Source organism: Calypte anna, chromosome Z, assembly GCF_003957555.1.
Source record: "Calypte anna isolate BGI_N300 chromosome Z, bCalAnn1_v1.p, whole genome shotgun sequence".
Classification (NCBI taxonomy): Eukaryota; Metazoa; Chordata; class Aves; order Apodiformes; family Trochilidae; genus Calypte; species Calypte anna.
The window spans coordinates 24,529,751-24,544,051 of NC_044274.1; positions in this window are offsets into that span (position 1 = coordinate 24,529,751).

The following is a 14,301-nucleotide window of genomic DNA, read 5'->3' on the forward strand; positions in this document are numbered from 1 at the left end:
GAGCTTTGGCTTTCCTGACACCATCCCTACATGCCTGGGCAATGTTTCTAAATTCCTTCTTTGTAGCCCATCCCTGCTTCCATCTCCTGTACACCCTTCTCTTTCATTGGAGTTCTGCCATGACTCCCTGCCTACCCAAGCTACTCTGCTGCTGTCTCCTTTTTCCTGAATACAGACATGACATGTTCTTGCATTTGGTTGAAGCTCTAGAGACCGTGTCACTGATGGAGACAGTGATAGAGTGAAAGGCTGTTGCTTCCCCTGTTGTGCACTGAAAGAGGCAGGGAACAAGATGTCCTGAGCTGCAGAGCTAAGAAGCCATATATCTTTGGGGTGCATCTTCGGGGTGCATTGTTGGGTTGACTGGCATTAAGTTGCAACCTTTCATCACAGTTGGGGCATTAGTAATATCCCCCAGTTGCACATATTATCTCCTTGTTGCTGACAAGGTTTTCTATGCTGAGCTGCTAATAGGTTCTTTTCTCCCTTCCGCCACAGATTTTCAGGAAACTGTTGGAACTTTGCTGGTTTTGAGAAGGTTGTCCCTCTGTCAAGTTCCATTGGAATTCACTGGCAATAAAAGGAAGGGGAAGGAAATAGGCAGACATACAAGTTTTGTGCATGCCTTACTATATAAGTAAGGTAGCCCAGGTAAAAATGGTGCCTGGAAGTGTAATTCAAGACCTTGTAGGCTCATTAGCTGCAGAGTGGAATTATGAGGGTGGAGGTGGAAAAAGGAAGGACTGCTCAAACAATTATTTATGTATTATTTTAATCTGGCATTTCCTAATGTTCTAGAGTTTAAATGAGCAAGCCTTAATTAATGTTAATTCCACAAAAATACAGTGAAGAGTGCTGTCCCCCATCCACTACTGTTCTGTCTTTTAGCCTAATATTACAAGCACAAAGAGACCTTCCCAGGAACTCCTGGATTTTGGTTAATCTGGGCCTTTTAATGCAAGTTAAAGTGTGTATTTGTATGGTTTGCAGAAGAGAAGGGTCCAAAGACTCATTCTGCACACCTGGAGGCCAGTATCCTGTTTGTTTTCATAACACACTCTCAAAAGTGAATAGGAAGAAACCAGTAAAATCTTAATTTCCAAGACTGTCATGATTCAAGTCTAAGATTCTTCATGGAGCAGAGTTTTATTTTTTAAAAAAGCAAACCAAAAACCAAATAAATGAAAAAAGGTAACCCACTCTTATGCTTACAGAGTGAAACAGTGCAAAGGATCTCCCAGATTGGAAGAGACTATTGCATATGCAAATTCTGTAAAACTGGCATGTATGGAGAGAAAACAGGAATGCAGAAGTCACTGCACTGGCATGTTCACAGACTTCTGAACCAGACTTTTTCCTCCAGACTTGAAGATTAGTTGCTTGCTTGGTCAAACGGAGCAAAACAGCCCAGTCAAATAATGAAGTGTCTTAGGAGACAGCACACGTCTAGTACAACATGGAGTCATCTTTGCTTGATCCCCCATACAATGGCAGTGTTCTGTTCAGAAGTCATCAGAGATGTCTTCAATACACAAGCAGCTGCTGTATTTCAGGCACAGTGCTAATGAGACAAGCCAAGACAGTCTTTTTCTCAGAAACATTCCCAGATTTATCCTTTGTTCTCTGCACAAAGAAATGTGTTATATCAGAGCTAAAGAACAGCGTAAGCATCCACAGATTGTAAACAAGATTGGATGCCTGATGGTCCCAGAAAGCAACTGCTCTAAGTCTAAGTACACTGTAGCCAAGATGAAGGTGAGAAGATATGATTCTACTTGGAAGTGAGCTATCCAAGTAGAGCACATGAGGGGCTTTGTTAAATTTACTTGGCAGGGATGCTGTGCAGGTGCCATATTTATTGCAGTTACATAATTATTACACATTACAACACAGCTTTGTTCGTCTTCCCAGAAAGTTCTGCTGCCTCTGGACAGTGTCTCTGTGTTCTGCCCTTCTCTCTCTTTCCCTCTCCTTCCTCCTTGCTTCTCCTTCTTTTTGTAAGACAAAAAAAAGATTGAATGATTTTTCCATCCCTCTCCTGCATGTTTGGCCACCTTAGTTCCATTTCTGGTACTTGGAAGACTTGTTTTGTGGTAATTCCAATTTCTCTTCAAGTGCAGTTCAACATGTGACTGGATGCAGACTGTTTCAGCTGGACATTTACCTGGAATGGAATTGCCTTCCCAAAGATTTATTTAAAAGACCAAAGATAATGTTGCCATTTGTGATTGCTAGTAACAGAAGTTCTCAAAAACTTTTTTTTTGTTTGCCTTTCAGTAGTCAGATTCTAATGTATTCCTTCTGCTTTATACAGTTTTACAGATACAGAGAACAGCTACAGTATACAGATTCGGTGAGGTATATAAATATAGACTGGCAAATTTCAGACACGTCTGCATGAAGCTCTATAAGCGCATTTCATTCTCTTCTGTTTTGCCTCTATTTCTGCATACCAAAAATTCCCAGCTTAATCTCTCTGCAGAAGAATACAGAGGACACACAGTATGTTCACACACCCACACCCTGCAACACATGGAGGTATGCATGTTTACTTTACTTCTGGCCTTTTGCTGTCAGTCTGTGCAATTTCAGAAGAGCAATTCTATATTTTCATTACTTAGTGGCTGCAGGATTTGGCATGTGAAAACTCCAGAGAAATTCAGAAGTAACTACCCTGTTTAAGAGGAGTCTCAGCCCTTTTTTTTTCAGAAATAGCTGTTGACCAGAAATGACTAGTAAATCTACAAGGAACCAAGTGAGCCCTAAACCAGCTCAGAAGGATGAGAAATGGTGCAGTGACTATATTGGCAACAGATCGTCAATTTCAGAATTAATTGGAACTCAGATTATATTATTTACCCACAGAACTGTAAAGCATTTCTTTATGAAGGAAATATTAGAGGGTTTTGGGGGAAAAGCTGCACTTCATTCTGCAAACTTTGCACACTCTTTCCCATTAAAATTTTCTATTCTGGATTTAGTATTTCCTTAATATAATGAAGGATTATTCAGAGGAAAGAATCACACAAAGTTCCCCTTCTGTTGTTCCCTGGTAACACCCACCCACCCACCCACCCACTGCCTTATTTCCTGGTGGCTTTTTTATTACCACAGCTTCCCCAACTGCATCCCTTCTTTTTTTTTCCCCATCAGACATGTGTTTTTCAGTGCTGACTCAAGAGTGCAAGGAACTATAGTTTTGCTCATCTTGAAGCTGCATACTTTGTCTTTCTAAATAGGGACTGTCCCTTTGTCCTGTGCTTTGGTTTGGTTTTATTCTGGATTTTTAATCATGTCAGGTTTTATGGTATAGTATACTCTGCTTACTTTTTTTTTCTCTTTTCATTGCTAAGGGAGTGATCTCTTCAGAGTTTTAATATTTTCACATGAGAAGCTGTCCTGACTTTTTAGTCCATTTTGCTTTGGAAAAGGGGCCTATGCTTATATGCTACCTGCATGTACCCATTTTCTTAGTCCCTCTCTGATAGTTTCATACCTGCTGGCCAGACAGTCATGCTAGATGGTAAAACCTGGAACCTAGGATGACAGACTGCTGCTGCTGTGTGCAAGGGAAGGCAGAGGGAGGTCAGGTACTCTCCTCTGGCCATCTCTCCAATATTTCAGAAGCAGAGGTAACCTGGGCTCTTGTTCCAAGGCAGCCACAGCACATACTACATCTTGATTCCTTGTCCACTCAACAAAGAAGAGCTTGGGGTCATGGGAAGCAATCTAAGTGTTACAGGGAGACAAAAAAAGAAAATTAATGTCCAATGGATACTGGCAAGAAACCTACAGAAAATACAGCTTATGTAGAGAGGTCAGGTGGTTTGTATTTTTATTACACCGAACTAGACAGTAAAAAACAGCAGGTTAAAAATATGCCTTTTTATCTTGTTGCATTTTTCATTCTTCGTGACTCTTGGTTTACAGGATCACGGTTTCTAAGAAAATGTGCAGGACATAGTTTACGTCCTATTTTAAATCTAGTAGACTAGGATGGATTTCACAAAGATTTTGTTTTCTAGTTCCATGCTGAACTTAACAGTTTCATCACACCTTAAGCAAATACCCAGTTCTTTCTACAATGCATAATTGACACATCTGAAAGCAGAATTAATTTCTAGAGATCCCAGTTGTTATAATGCTAAATTCCCTTTACAGCCTGGCAGAATCACTGAAGTTTCTCTTGAAGTAGATCTTAATTCACATCAGAAATTAACCACTCAGAGGCTGATTTGTTTTCTATTCTGTGGTGTCACACATGCTAATATAGTTGAAAATGCAATTACACCATTTAAATGTTTTTAGTAGCACAAGGTTTAAAATCAGACTTGTTACAGATAATTTTCAATAGCTTTAGGGAGTAATTACCATGTCAATAAATGATAGGCTTTTTAAATCCTGTGGCTTCAGTGTAGGAAGCTGGAATAATCATTTGACTTAGAAAACCTGATATACTACATACAATGCAAAATTCCTGTGTAAGAGACCTGAATGCAGTTTTCATTCCAGCAGAAATCTTGTTCAGATTTAACCATCATTATGGCCTTACTGTACTGATACACAGAGGCAGCATAAGGAGTTGTTTATTCAAAGAGCATGGGATAAACTTCATAGGTCAGACGCCAGTAAAGATAATCCATGTAAAACTTACGGCTTGTAAAACAAATGTGAGCTGCAATAATAAAGCAAATGCAGTCAGCCATTCAAGCTAATGTTGCAATGTATTATGCTGACCCATTACTAAAAGAAACAAACAACTACGTGAAATAATTTCCTAAAATCTTAGCACATTAATGTTCTAAAATCCATCTGTGAACATCCACATGAAAGACGCAACCAATTGCATTTTTAGCTGGGATCCCTCACTGACTGAAAGGTTACCAGTAAGATTCTATATTTTTAATGTAAAGGGCAAGATGTGCCCACTCATTTCATAAAGGTGAGGTTGCTTACTTTTTACGTATGCACTTAGAAAATTAATTCCACTGTTGGGGAAAAATGTGCCTTGATCTTTTCCTATGTCAAAAGTCCAGTGAATTATAACAGAAGATTCTGTTGCCTTTTGAGACACCAGATTTCCACATTAGAAGAGATAACTTCCTTCTGACAATATATCAGCTTTGTCTCCAAGAACAGTCAGTATGAGCTCCACAATAAAACTGTTAAGTCTGCCTGCTTACTCAACAGCCAACAAGGCACAAGGATTTTGATTGCTAACATAAGCTTTCAGTCTGACACTGAAATCTTGAAAGAGGCCCAGGAACAACAACAAACAATGAGTGGAGAAGGCTGCACCTTAAAATTCACTTTCTTCTTCACAACTTCCTTTCTTTTGCACCCCAGCTAGGGCAGAGATGATGTTACTCCTGTATTTTCAAGAGGCCTTTCTGGTGAAAACTTTACATTCACATTCAGTCATTCAGTGCCATGAGAACTATATTTCACTGCAGAGAGACCTGGGCTGCAGAAGGGTATGGAAATCTTAACTCCTATTCACAGCAGTCTCTGCATTGTTCCATATGTTTTTCCTTGTGGGTGTTTTTTATCCAGACTCTTGCTTTGCATAAAAATTGTTGATGTATTGTTTCCTACCCACATCTCTAAATCACTGTGTTCAGGAATTTTATCTCTTGCTTCTACTTAATCTGAATCAGCTTCTGAAGTGTGTTTGTTCAATTTATGTCCAGCAAGACTTGCTGGGATAATATTTTTATAAGCATCCTTTTGAACAGGGTTTGCATAGAGCACAGAATGACATCAAGTTCTTTTTGTTGCAAGAACATTAAAGAATATAACAAATTACATCAGCTATGTTTATGTTATTTCTGCATATAATCTGTGCAACTGCCCTCTGAAATAACTTCAGAGAAGAAATGTATTTGTTCACATTAACAATGTACTAAAGAGTATGGAAAATTAACTGAGGCTCAGCTTGTTCTACACCAAACTGAAGGTTCTGTTTCTGATGTGCAGCCTGTTTTTCCTGCCAGTAGTTTGCTGTGGGTGGGCATGGGAGGACGTTTGGAGCGTGGAAATGTTATTGCAAAGGCAAGTCAGCACTCCCAAAGTCAGAGCTCCCAAAGCCTGTGATGTTTGTGAAGGTTTCTTTTGTTTGTCACACTGGCTGCACTTGTGCCTCTTGTCAATAGTCCTGCCCAGACAGTGCAGCTTCAGGCCTTGAATCATGCTGCTTGTGAGCCTGTGGACTTTAATTTTCCCTGCCTCAGCAATATATCCCATATGCTGATCATAATCACTTCACTGAATCCAGCTGATGGCTTAATTGGCGCAAAGATCTTCTTCCCATATGCAGAAACAGCAAGCAAGGAGTTTCTCAAGAACTGCTTCTTCTGCAAGTGTAGTTTCTCTTCTTCCATAACAAGGTAAAGCCATCCTCATTGTCATCACAGACCTCCAGAGGAGCAGCTTGTGTCACCTGAAAGACAGCCCATCTCGGATGGAACCCTTTGTTTTCTGGGCTTCTAAGCTTTGGAGTCTCCTTCATCCCTGGAGAATCCAGGGAATGTGTGGGGCTTCAGCTTTGGTGGCACATTTCTGCTCTGCAGCACAGCACCCTGCGTTGAGGTGAGCACCTCACCATTTGCACACCCTCTTCAGCGCGAGCTCCTTCTAACTGACTTCAGCTCAGCAGGAAATGCTTGGTCCTCTTCCACTCAGCCTGTGCTGGAAGAGGTTTTGCTGCACCCCGATGTAAAGCAGGGGCAGAATTAAGTAGATGGGTCCTGACCTGGGGTTTGCCTGGGGCCCTCCCTGCCCTGTGCAGGGAGCACAGTGTGGCTGCTGACAGCATCTCCTTATCACCATGGTGGGCATCACAGAATCACCACAGAAGGGCTGATGTTGGCAGGGATCTCTGGAGGTAGCCTGGCCCAAACCCCTGCTCCAGCAGAGCCACAGAGAGCCAGTTGCCCACGTGAGATATGAAAGTGAGTTGGAATTAATTGCTGCAGGAGTTTATATTAGACTACCTGCAATTAAAGGCAGCCAGTGTCTCCCAGAGCAGTGTTAAACACTTTGCAGACAGTAATTATATGTGGCTTCTCACTTCCCCATCATGTGGGAACTGACACTAGAAGACTGTGAACCATAAGTTCTTGCCAGTTAAAAGAAAGTACTAATCTCGTTTTCAGTTTCTCTAGGGTTGTTTGCAAGCACCTCCTATCTAAAATTCAGTAGGACTGAGTTTGAACCATGAGGTTTTCTCTGCTAAAATGGTTGATTTTAGTTTCTCAACTTTAGATCTTACTTACAGTACTTAGAATGCAACTGTAACTTTGAAAAAAGGTTCCAAGAGTAGTAGCTTATTGAAAGAATCTACAATGATTTCTAGACACTTTTTTATCTAAAATTTAATCTGTGTTTTTGACAGAGGCATTTTGAAGACATTTTCAGATTAATTCTTCAGTCCTGAAAATAGTTCATTTGAATGGAAATGGATACCTTTTAGATAACTGTACAGAGACATGTCTCTCTGTAGTTTCTGAAGGGTACTTTAAAAAAAATGAACTAGAAGATTTTTTGCGATGTTTAAGAATTAGTATGGTGTGTGTAGATGAACCAAGGTGGCAGTGCTAGGCAGCCTTTCAGTTGTTTTCTATCAGAAAAAAAAAACCACTGTCCTGAGCAGAAGGCAGTGGAAAGTAAATTGTTTAATTATGCAAGACTCTAGATCACTGTATTACAAAGCAGCATCTGCCAGTAATGAAAAACAAAAATAGTAAATGCAATCATTTAGGGAGTTTCATGGTGCAGAATAGATAACAAGCTTAAACCTGTCACTTTTTTCCCTCTTGAAAAGCCAAAGAAAATTGGACTGAACTTCAGGTATGAGACATTAGAAAGAAACACATCTACTCCAACATCCCTTGAGGACAGTTTTAAATGGTGTTCCTCTGCAGAGCTGGCATACTGTTAAGGAACTATTTCATATACCTTATTCTGTGCCATTGCTCAACATGAGCCAGCAGTGTGTGCTTGCAGCCCAGAAAGCCAGTGGTATCCTGGGCTTTGGTCAACCTGCTCTAGTGGGAAGTGTCCCTACCCATGAGAAGGGTTGGAACTAGATGATCTTTAAGGCCCCTTCCAACCTAAACTATTCTATGATTCTATGGTTCACACTTCACTGTCTCTTTCTGGAAAAATCAGTGTCTTATGTGCACAAAATTCTGACCAAAGGCTTTTAGCAGCTTTAATGCACTACAGCTGCCTAACCTTGCTTCTGTGCCACCTCATCCCCGTCCTAGGGATCTTTTTTCTTATAGCAGCACCACTGAGTCTGACTACTTCTCGGGACATGTGTCTAATTTGGGCTTTCAGAACAGCAGTTGACTCCATGATAAAAACAGATGCCACAGAGATGAGAATGGTGCTGGAGCACAGCATGTCTGGCGAGAGGTAGAGGGGGATACCTTTGTTCAACCTGGAGACAAGAAAGGAAAAGAGAGTTCTTTTGTATGTCTTCAACTTCCTTTAGGTTGAGGGAACAGAAAAGAAAGAGCCAGATTCTTCTCAGAGTTGCAGAGGGACAGCACTGAAGACTCTCACTAGAGACCAAAGGAGCTCCTCCTTCCCCAGAAAGATTCTTGACACAGGAAGACACACGCAGAGAAGCCACGGGATCTCTGCTCCTGTGAATCTCCCCAGCTCTACTGGACAAGGCTGGGAGCAGCCAGACCTCCAGAGGTCCCTTGTGAATAAAATTATTCTATAATACTGTCTCTCAGCTTCCTGAACATTGCTTCAGCTCTCCCTGTTTTCCTGAAATACCCTCTGTTAGCATTCCACAGCTAACAGGGATAGCACTCAGTGCGCTGCCTCATAAGTACAGACAAGAAGAAATAATTTGTTGTGAGACTTCTTCACCCTCAAGCTGTAGTATTGGTGACAAGTGCCCTGGCCTCAGAGCACTGAATACATTTATACTGCCTGTTCTTTACTGAACTATGCTTCTCAAATTTATCCTTATTTCAGAAGTTGGTTGTATGTTAAATAAAATAGACTTTTAATGTAACTTGTTACAGCCAGCCAAACAAGGTGGGATTTGTCCAGGCATAAAGCTTTAAGAAAGCTTTTTAGGATGAAAGGAAGTCTGGGGCCTCTGTATGTAAACCAAAATGATGTGTTGGCTATAGGAGAGTTTTAAGAAATGTTGATGGCAAAAACTGTAGCAGCAACACCAATTACAAGCAGGTAGGGAGGACCAATGTTCTATTCTTGGTCTAGCACAAGAGATTTATGAAAGTGTTATTTGAAAAAACAAAGAACAGCTTAGTGAGGGAAGGGACAGAGCTGAAATCCAACAAGAGCATATGCTTTCAATTTGTCAAAAAAGAGGAATACTATCGGATTGCTCAAAACATGAAGGTTCTGCAGAGAAAATTACAACAGAGCTAAGTAATAATGTGTTTCCCTTTATAAACAGCTCTTCTAAGAAGTACCTGGTGATTTATATCTACATAAGGGCTTTGGAATTATACTCTATTTCCAGGATCTTAGACTTGTCTTAGTCCACTGAAATCTGTGGTCTGAAGAACCTCCCCCATGCACTTGGAAATATGGCACAGACAGAGTTGTTCTATCAGTGGGACTTAGGTACTGGGGGAAAATGGCTAAGCACAAGAACCCATTCACTGGAGGCTGGTGGGAAGGAAAAGAAAGTGAGCAAGAGCTGTGATATTCTGTCTCTGGGCTGGGACCTGTCCCAGATAGGGAAGCACAGCCTGAGAGGTTGTCCTATGACCACGAAGAGAGGGGTACCTCTGGAAACCCACAGTGGAAATGGATTTCTTTGCATCTCTAAGAAGATCTAAATGAGGCTGAAAAGTGGATTTTAAGGCCATCTGAAAACTACGTATGCTACCAACTCAGGGTGTGCCAAAAATCTTTGTGAGACATTTTTTCTTTCCAAAGGGAGAATCATTCACTGTTTTGTACTAAGGATTTAATGTCTGTCTGGTGTAAGATATGGGGCTAATGAGGAGGAATTACTTCTGAGTAACTCAAGTATAGGTCTCTTTGGTCTTGCAGAATTTCTTTATGCCTATGCTTTTTTAACCATAGATGAGCATTATATGTATCTCAGCTAATATGGTAATTGAGCTAGTATTATTGGCCAAACAGGACATTTTAATGAATCAATGGATGGCTTCTCATTATGCAAGTGACACTGTATTCTGGACTGAGAAAAGCCATATGGGAATTGTATATTGTAGCATGCAACAAATCTTTGAATTAATCAGTGTTGTATGAGCCAGACTGAATCTTTAAATAAATAGGTATAGATCAACATCAAAGATTTATCTTCAGTAACTGATTCAATACAGATGTGCAGCACTCAACAGTACTATCTTTGCTGGAGCTTTGTGCTCCACAATGGGACTGTTCCCACCCACACCACACCAAAGTGAAAGGTCCTCCTGTAGGAATCTTCTGGGGGACCCATCTCTAAATGGGAGACTAGAACAGCTGCAGTCCAGTGCTTGGTTAGATGATCCCAACATTGTCCTTAGTCCGCGCCACAGCCCATTAAGCAGATTGCCCACTTCAGCAGACTGGAGGTAAATGTGAAGATTTGACACTCTCTTTACATATAGCAGATATTTTATTCAAATATATTAAACATTGATCAAGTACAAGACGTTGTACTGACAAACTTGTTTATGTTGACATTGGTAGCTGAATTTGATTTCACAGAGTTCTTGCTGAAGGAGCCAAAACCCTCATCTTACCCCTGTTAACTGCTCACTTTCTCTAAAGTCCTTTACTATCAGCTTACTTTTCACCCAGGTTAACAGTGAGGACTAACTTTCAAGAAGAACCAGAACAATGCTAGTAAGCTAGCATTTGAAGTATTAAAAAAGGCAGAAAAATGTCAGGGAAAAATCTAGGATTTCAAGGTAGGCTAGTACAAATGTTGGTACTTAGCTCTGCTTGCAGTTTTTTGCAAGTGGCCTAAGCAATCTTCTTTGTTCTCGGGAAAACATGGCACTCTTTAATTTAAGCCAAAAACTTCAGAGAACCTAGAATGGTGCTTAAGAATGGAAGTAGGCTGCTAACTTAATTTCCCTTCTCATTAAAAAAGAATAAATTATAGACCAAAATACTTCAAAAGGATCTAAAGGTATTGATTTAAGAAAACAAAACCAGATGCTTGACTTTCAGAGTGAGCATGCAATACTTCCTGTACTGCACCTCTTCAAAACACCCCAGATCATTAGTTACTGGGGAATAACATCATCTCCAGAGTTCACAAAAGGGATAAAAGTGTTCCTGACCATGACTGGGTATCTCAGCAAACTAAGATTTTAATCAGGACTCAAGGAAAATGACAACACTTCTAAATTTTATCTGTAGTTTTCATAATGTGTGGGTGATTTGGCTGCCTCATTAATCTTGGGAAGAGATTGTTAATCAGTGGATAATTGTTATGTGTGCCACTAAGTCATGATTCATGTTTGCTCCTTTATGAGAATGCTGGATTGAAAGAAATTGCATGTCTGAAATTAAGCTGTAGTCTTCTCACTTTGATCCTTGTTTTCCTAAGAAACATGGCTTATGCAAACAGTCCCTGTCTTTTCTCTGCCTTTCCAAAAGCTTGGCTTTCCTTAGCCAACCTCCAGAATGTCCATCAATAACACAGTGACCTCAGTCTCTACTTGTCACAAGGTCTGTAATAGAAGGGGGCTGGGTCAAGGGGTACTGTATTACTGTGGCCCTCTTGAGGGAAAGATTTGAAGTCCTTACTAAGCCTGTGTGGAAGAAGGGGTACTAGAGCCAGGGGCTTGACTTCCTCTTTTACTTACTTCAAGTGAGTGCATGACACTGGGAGGCAGGTTCTCGTCTTGTGCACCTTCATGGCCACTACAAAAGAGTTTTTAGATGTGCAATTGCAGATCTCCAGAGGAATTACTTGCATTTATTACTTGATTTATTCCAATTTTTTGTTTTGATGTAAATAGTTGTGCATCCCAGTGTGCAGCTACAGAACAGGACAGATACTGCAGGCATGAAGGGGATGAAGAGAAGGAAGTTGGCAGACTTCATCCAAGTCTTAGGATTCTCCACAATAAACTACTGCTAAAAAGTTATCTTAGTCATAAATCTGGAAGTATTGGAGGGGTTTGTCCACCGAACTGGTCAAAGGCTAGCTAAAGCTCTAAACTAAAGCTCTTTAAAAGAAATCTGGAAAAGTTCAACCCAGAAATCCCTGGGCTTTATAGTGGCTGCTCATTAGAATGCATATGTGCTGAAATGTGCTTTCAAAACTGGATGTAAGTTCACAGTTTCAACTGTACCTTGGTGCAGTGCACCTTGGTTAGAAAGTAAAAGAGAAAGCAACGCACCAGTGTCAGTTTGGAAACACAATCCGAATGCAACAAGCCAGATGGCTTTAGGTCATGGCACACAATCTTGTGCCAATGCCATATAACCTTCCATGCTCAGTCCCAGGCCACATGCCAATCAAAAGGGATACCTGAAACTGATGGATGGGGAATTGGCTTTTATGCATAGGTGCTACATTATCTGTAAACTTAAGGAGAAAAAAAACCCAAATCCAAATCTCATATGGTGTGTCTTCCACTTTCTCTCTTCCTTTCTTTCTGCCCCTCCTACAGACTTTCACAACACTTTATATTAATTCTTTCTCCTCTTCTCTGCAATATTCTTCTTTCTCTTATTATTACTTTAAGCTTAATTTTTACCTGCTTAGATTCTGTAGTAGATCTCAAAGTGTACATTTCCCAGTCTCCCTTTGCTCCTCTCGCACAGCCCAGTGCTTTGCTCATGGATGTTCGTCCTCACTCCCTGATAACACGGACCCATAGATGTATCTCTCCTCCACTTCTCTGCCTCCTTGGAGTCTTTATCACTTGCTGCTCCTCCCTTCCTCTTTAGCCTTCTAAGGTTTTGCCCACTCTTTCCCTCTGTCATTTCTTATCAGTAGCCGAGGCTCCTGACCTCTCTCCAGCCTTCCTCCCTTACTTCTGGTTAGCAATGTACCGTATCCCCTCACAGAGAAATTCAGACCCTAAACCTATGGAGTTTTTCACTGGTACTGGGTTTCTGTGGCAAGGCTACAGTAGCAGAGGGGCTGTAGGAGGTTTTGTGAGAAGAGGCCAGGGATGCTCTTTGCCAGACCCACCACAGGGCACAGCTGAACCCCTCTGCCAATTCCTGTTTAGTGAGTATTACAAACATGTTAGCTTGGCTATCCCTTTCAGGCCAATGTAGGACACAAATAAGGCCATAAATCAGTACGGATTTTTGCTGGAGTGAAATGGTGCATAAACTAACTCGTCCTGCTGTGAGAAGAGGGGATGCCTCATAGCTTCTTTCCAGGCAAAATGACATTGACACCATAAGAAGTGGTAACTGAGGCTTGAGTTTGAAGGAAGGAGGGAAGGCTGATGCAGTTCAGGAGATTTGGGAAATTGTGTCTTGTTTGGAAAAGGCATTATTTGTCTTTATAGATCTCTCCTAGCCCAGAGGCAATGGAAAGTTTCTGCTACAATCTCCTGTATTTTATTTGGCAGTGTCCAGGCCCTTAATGGATAGCAACCTGTAAGCTTTTTGGCCATATGACTATATTTCACCTTATTAAGCATATTGAATGTCTACCTAAGGTTGCAGTTTCAGAACTCATTTTCAGATAGGTTACTGGAGACACAAGCTTGTCAGCAGCGCTTGCCAATGGCTCAAAACACATTTCAGAACATGGTTTCTACTCTCTGCCTTAGCAACTGGCTTAGCAGCTGGTTCTGCTGGACTTCCCAGCTTCAACCATGGTTTCTAGCTGTCTGTCCCTTGGTAGTTTTGCTGATCTGTTATTTTCCCAGAGAAGTCCTCACAGCTGTCAATGGAAACACTGATACTTATCTCTGTAGTAATAAAATTGTCAGGAAGTCTTGTAGTTGTGGTAGCTTGTCTAGGTTGTTTGTGGCCAAATTTCTTCAGTATCTTGAAGGTTCAGGTGACATGCAGCACAAGGTATACCTTTTACTGATCAGCCCTAAGTCTCTTTACCATCTGGGGAACAATTTTTAGTTCTCCTACATTATCTAAAATCTTCCTCAAAGTTAAGGTTTTACAAGTTATTTTATCTTTTTCTTCATGTCCTAAGGGTAATAAAGCCTAGGAAACTGAAGGAAGCCCACCTACAGCCTCCAAAGGTAATCCTTTTCTTCTCGCTTTTTCATTTGCAGAACTACAAAGCCTGATGTGTACTCCTGATCTTAGAGCACACAGAAGTTACAAAAGCAGATCTCTTCTTTCAACCTG